The 6388-nt window shown below is 33.2% G+C and overlaps 1 long non-coding RNA gene across 3 annotated transcripts; it reads left to right on the forward strand.

The window, feature by feature from the left end:
* The first annotated feature begins 866 nt into the window (after positions 1-866).
* LOC138138637 (uncharacterized) lies at positions 867-6109 on the forward strand. 3 transcript variants are annotated; one of them, XR_011162074.1, is made up of 4 exons: positions 867-1609; positions 1651-1792; positions 5735-5870; positions 5937-6109. It is a non-coding gene; the product is annotated as an uncharacterized lncRNA (long non-coding RNA). The 3 variants fall into 3 exon arrangements; XR_011162081.1 differs by having other exon boundaries at positions 1657-1792; XR_011162066.1 differs by having other exon boundaries at positions 867-1792.
* The last annotated feature ends 279 nt before the right edge of the window (positions 6110-6388 follow it).

The following is a 6388-nucleotide window of genomic DNA, read 5'->3' on the forward strand; positions in this document are numbered from 1 at the left end:
ATTGTTGCCGGATCTCTTAAATCGGGTCTGTCCTTTTTAAATTAAATTAAATCGTTTAATAGGAATTTTTTATCGTAATAAAATTATTTTGGCAATTTTGACTGCTTCTTTGACGGAAATTTAAATTATTTTTATACACTTAATAAATCATTTAGTTTCTTACGAATATTAAAATAATAAATCTGGCAATGCGGTGACAAGAAAATGTCGAACAGACACTGACAGAAAAAAAAATTGCATCCGTTGCATCACTGAGTCAGTTAGTCCAACATGAAAAGAAAAAATCATAGCCAACTCGGTCCCAAAAAGATCGTGAATGCCTAATACCGAGTGACTATAAATGATTGAAAGAAAATAGTGGATTGGCAACACTGATGCAGTTGGTAGTGCAAGTCTTGTCGTGCATTATCTGTCAGTCATTTCTATTTAGGTTAGGTTAAGTCACGAAGTACATTGTCGATTTAGATTTTTTTGACGTTTGTTTCAATTTTAAAAATTACGTGTGTCATGCCAACGATGTCACCAACTAAAGATTTCAAATGTGTTACCAACATAACAAAATAATTTTCAATCATTTATAGTCACTCGGTATATACCATTCACGATGTTTTGGCATAAGGGGAGGCTATGATTTCATTTTTTAACGTTGGATACATGTTTGATTTCTGTCATCTCTGCTGTCACTAAAGTGGATGACACGCGGACCTATCAAAATGAAGGTAACATGTTGCCGAATTTACCGTAATCATAATTAAGCGACTTCAAAACGTATTGAAGGTGTTTGCATTAGACTGCAGAACATATTTTCAGTAAGTTACAATGAAGTCAAGTTCTTTTTGTGTATAAATTGAATCGTAGGTGAGTACTATGGCGGACAATAAATTTAGGCCGGCCTGTCATTGAGTTGACATCAAAATGTGAAGCTGGCATTATGTTCAACTAACCCCATTTTCGATTTTTGTCATTCTTGTCATCGTGACAGCGATAATCAAAATTAAAATTGGGAAAAGAAGCGTGCATCAGAGAGAAGTGCTACTACAAATCAGTTATGCTAGTGCGTCATGATCTGTAAGTTACGAAAAAGGCGAAGGAAACGCCAAACAGCTTGAAAACCTTCAGTTTGACAAACTGACACATCAGTCATAATGACAATAAATGGTCGCTTGCATTGACTTTTTTGAAATGTCAGAAATTTGCTGGCCTAAATTTATTGTCCGCCATAGTACAAGATAAATATGTAGCACGGATAGTGAAGGAAGAAACAACGACCCAATTGAAATGGCACAGGGGTTTTGTAAGACCTATTATAACTTCGCGATAGAGTTGTGAACTTACGGCTTGAGTCTATTTTGAAATGTACTCCTGAAATTTGCCAACATTTTTGTAGATGTTGTGAAGAACTTATTTCGGAAGATTAGGCAAAATTAATGGGAAATCTTTCATTTGAAAACGTTCTTCCTTTAATAATTTCATTAGGAGAATCTAACTCGGAATTTGATTGGGATTTTGATTCAGAATTTTCTAATGAAATTATGGAAGTTAAATAGTTTTGTTCTTTTTTGTCATGGACGATGGGTGTGTAAATATTTTGCAGAAAGATTCGAATAAAGTAAGGCTTAATAAGTAGGTACAAGATTTTATACAATCTAGTTCTAGGAATGTTTTGGTATAGGTGGCTTATCTAAGTGGTGCATAAATTAACAGGAGCCACTTCGTCTTTCAGTCCCGATCCCTACTATTCTGTAGCCTGTTCAAGTCAGTTTCCTGTTTTGTTAAATTGGATTAAAAATGTGTGAATATTGTTCTATTGCAAACCATTAAAACTCACAACAATGCACTAGACAATGCCGCAGTTTATAACCTCAAACTTAGAAAAACATAACCTAATTCAACAGACAGCTTTAGTGCCGTGGAGGGAGAAAAGACTGGAGATGGCATTTCCTATGCTGCCCATGTTAAAAATCCGAACCCTCTAAAAGCACGTGCAACAACCTTTTATGACCCAGTCCACAATGCGCTAGATAAAGAAGCACAATGCGCCTGGAAGGAAGGCGAAGGAAGCCATTGGCCTAGCGTCTATATTCAGAAACCTTTTATGACTCTGTACTTTTCGCGGGCGGGTACACTTATTTGAATTAGTGCCATCTCCAGTCTTTTCTCCCTCCACGTTTAGTGTCAACTTAAATGCAATTTTTCCATGGCTTCCGGCCTTCTCTTATGCCAAAAAATCGTGAATGGTATATAAGTTAGGGCAAACTTTTATCCGTTGTCAAAGTGACAAAACAACAGCGCTTTAGGAGATTTTTTATGCATGAATTAAATTGTCTGAACAAAAAAGCATTACTTACTAAAGAAGACCCCCGTTTTGAAATAAGCAATACCCCAGCCTGTTATCTTACACTGGCCAATTGCCTCTCAGTAATTAAGGCGCATCCAGCAGTTATTGCTTCTCTCAAAGACTCAATATGTCAAAAGTCGCAAGGTGCTAAATGAGGAGATCTTGCTGGCCAGTTTACAGCACTACCTCTACTAATCCAACAATTTGGAAATTAATCATTTTAAAAATTTCTAACATCTAAGCCCAAATGCGCAGGACAGCCATCTTGTTGGAACCAGATTCCTGGTTTTCTCCTGCAACTTCTTCCAATGCAGGTCCTACCTTTAAAACAATATAGTGATAGCGCATCAAAATAATAATGCACCTGTTTGAGAAAAATAAATAGATATAGTAGATAATTTTAAAATGTTTTATTTTTTATTGAATAGTAAAGTAGGTATATAGAGTAGATATAAATATAAGTAAAGAATCATGGTTAAATATAAGTAAAGAATCATAGTTGAATATAAGTAAAAAATCAGAGTAAAATAATAATTAATGACGTTTTGTACTTAAATATATTTTGAGTTTATTATTCAAGCAAGTTTGTAGGCATGTTTCAATCTTGAGCTCATTTTCAAAATTCCGATAGGCTGTTACACTTTGTACGTGATCACGATCATTCACTTTACATTCAAAGTCGGTATTGTTACTCATCACATCTACTGCGACGGTCACTTTATTATTGTCATAGTTTACTCTTGCTCGGACTACAAAAATTTGCTTGTGGAAACTGACGACTCTTCGGAAAGACTTGCTGCCACTGTTCTTGGTTTCGATGAAAATAGTAAGGCTCTGGTTAGTGTGAATTTCGAAAATGTTTTGTGTGTGTAGTCGGTTAATATGCTTCACAATTTTATCATAGTCTAGGGCCAGGTAATCGCACCGGGGAAGCGGACATTTTAACAGTTCACATTTTTCTTGCACCTTTTTTTCACTTAGTAAATGGTTCTGGAGAATTGACACAATTTCATAATTTCGTATTGATGTCATCGGCTTCTTGCAATTCGGACATTGTTTTACTTTTGCGTTGCAGTTTTCACAAATCGTGTGACCTGTTTCACACATAAACGTTTTTTGTGTTATCATTTCCTTGCAAATGTTGCAAGCAACAAATCTTCTCTGATCTGAATTTTCACTCATTGCTGTAAAAAAATGCTCTATTTGAAACAATTAGAAAACAGTTTTCAATTTACCTGTAGTTTTTAAGTGACAAAAGTTACTGACTGATGTTATATTGGAGGTACAGTAAGTTAATTATTTCTTTCTCAACCAACACCAAACACTGTTTTATTTTCGTTGAAAAAGTAAAAGAAAAAACATCGAACTCGCCATATCAGTTTTGCGGAGGTCGAAGTTTTCTGGTCTACAAAACGACGAAATGTTGTTTGTCAACAGAATTATTTAATCAAAAATGTATTACCTCTCACATTAAAATAATTATACCCGGTGTCTCACCTAAAACTTTTTAGAAAATTAAGCGCAATTATTATTAGATTGTTAAACATTAAAAAATAGGTGCCTACACAAACAATTAACTAAATCACTCGTCTGATCCAACGAAAAAGTTAGATTTTGTTGTTAAAAATTTGATCTAAATTTTGAAGGTAAAGTTTGTCCAGCGAGAGATTGGTTGACATAAACACCAATAAATTCTACGTAGAGGAAGTAGTACAGTCGCGATCACTAAATTTTGGACACTAGTGTCATCGTGCTGTCATACATTCTAAAACTACCTTTATGTATTAATAACCTTAATTTTGATTGTGTCTATTTTGAAAATGTGAATGTCAGATTTATCGACAAAACATTCAAGAAGTTTTAAAAATCAGACAAATGGAATAGAACGAGGTTTCAATTAATAAAAAATAGAAAATAAATAAATAAAAACTATAAACTTAATATTTTGTCATCGTTCATATTGACAAATTGTAAATAAATTTGACAACAATTTCATCATTCATGTGTGACAATTTCAATAAAGCATAATTTAGAGTAATTTTTTTATATGACAGAAGTTAATGATTGCAATACTATTAGGCATTCACGATCTTTTTGGGACCGAGTTGGCTATGATTTTTTCTTTTCATGTTGGACTAACTGAGTCAGTGATGCAATGGATGCATTTTTTTTTCTGTCAGTGTCTGTTCGACATTTTCTTGCCATCGCATTGGCAGATTTATTATTTTAATATTTGTAAGAAACGACATAGATGATTTATTAAGTGTGTAAAAATAAAATTTTTGGCCTCCTTGCATGTAAATGTCAAATTAACATTAAGATGACATCTCCGGAAACATCATATTTACAGTCACCTAGATTTTTACCACCCGCCGTGCGTAAAAATTGCCCAAATTGTCTACTCTTCAGATACGTTTATAAATTAAAATCTCTTTATACAACGAATATATACAGGGTGGAACAAAAGTATCAAATATTGGCTGTAACTTTTTAATTCGACAATTTATGAAAAAATGTTTAATATAAAAGTTGATTGGTGTATTATCCTGCATCATCTGGTCTTTCTAGTTTGTTCATATCTTCTTTTGTTTCGCTGCTATGGCAACCAACTTTGGTTTTTTAAATAGCACCCATACATTTTTTGTGTGATTTTCAAACAAGCGTATCTTTCTGTATTCATAAATACAGTTTTGCCATTATGAGGAAAAAGAATAAAATTAAAAAAAAAATAAAAAAAAAGGTGATAAAATTAACTTACTAAGTAATAAAATGCAATATCAAGAATGCCATGGAAATTTGACAATTTTTGTTGAACGTCATACATGATAATAAACCAAACAATTTTTATATTTAATTTGAAAAATTATGAAAAAATGTTTAATATAAAAATTGTTTGGTTTATTACCATGCATGACGTTCAACAAAAATTGTCAAATTTCCATGGCATTCTTGATATTGCATTTTATTACTTAGTAAGTTAATTTTATCACCTTTTTTTATTTTTTTTAAATTTTATTCTTTTTCCCCATAATGGCAAAACTGTATTTATGAATACAGAAAGATACGCTTGTTTGAAAATCACACAAAAAATGTATGGGTGCTATTTAAAAAACCAAAGTTGGTTGCCATAGCAGCGAAACAAAAGAAGATATGAACAAACTAGAAAGACCAGATGATGCAGGATAATACACCAATCAACTCTTATATTAAACATTTTTTCATAAATTGTCAAATTAAAAAGTTACAGCCAATATTTGATACTTTTGTTTCCAACCTGTATATATCTATTGAAACTCCAGATACATAACTTTTTTATTGTTGAACGGTAAAAGATGATATGATTTTGAATATTTTTTAGTTTCAATTGGATTAGCGCCATCTTGTGTTCTGTTACAGATCACTGCAAGACCGATAATATTGACAGCACGGAATGACTGGTACTGGTATTGACGTATCGGACTTCGATTTATTCAATTTCGTTCGATTTATAAATTAACCTATGGAATGTGAACTTCCAATCAAAACGAAAAAGGTAATGTTGAATTAAACGTATCCTTGTAGTAATCCAATCCTTTATCTTTCCTAACTTAAATTTTAGGTTGAGAATACGAATATTGAAGGTTAATGAACTAATCGAAGGAATTGCTTTGAATCACTCTTATCCTGACTCCTGTCTTTAGAAAAGCCTACAAAAACATTTCCATAGTTACCAGAATACAGTCCTTTATTTATTGTATCTCAAGTTAATAAACAATTAAGTAAAAACGACAATTTGTCACGGTTCGAAAATTCCGTTCCGTTCGTTTTTCGTTTTTGCGGATTTGGCCGGAGTGGAAGGCCCATGGGTTCCAGTAATGCTTGGGGATGCACCATCGTTACTCGAACACCTCGAAAGTAACCTTAAAAGTAACGAATTCAGTAATCTCTCGCTCACAGTTAGGCCGAGAGTAATCGCATGTTACTGCGACCGTTTTGTTTGTATCCTTTTCCTTCCCGATCCCTCATCTTCCCGTTCACTTGTCGTTGTCGTTAATCCTTTCTACCTTGCCT

This window comes from Tenebrio molitor, chromosome 1 (genome assembly GCF_963966145.1).
Source record: "Tenebrio molitor chromosome 1, icTenMoli1.1, whole genome shotgun sequence".
Lineage (NCBI taxonomy): Eukaryota > Metazoa > Arthropoda > Insecta > Coleoptera > Tenebrionidae > Tenebrio > Tenebrio molitor.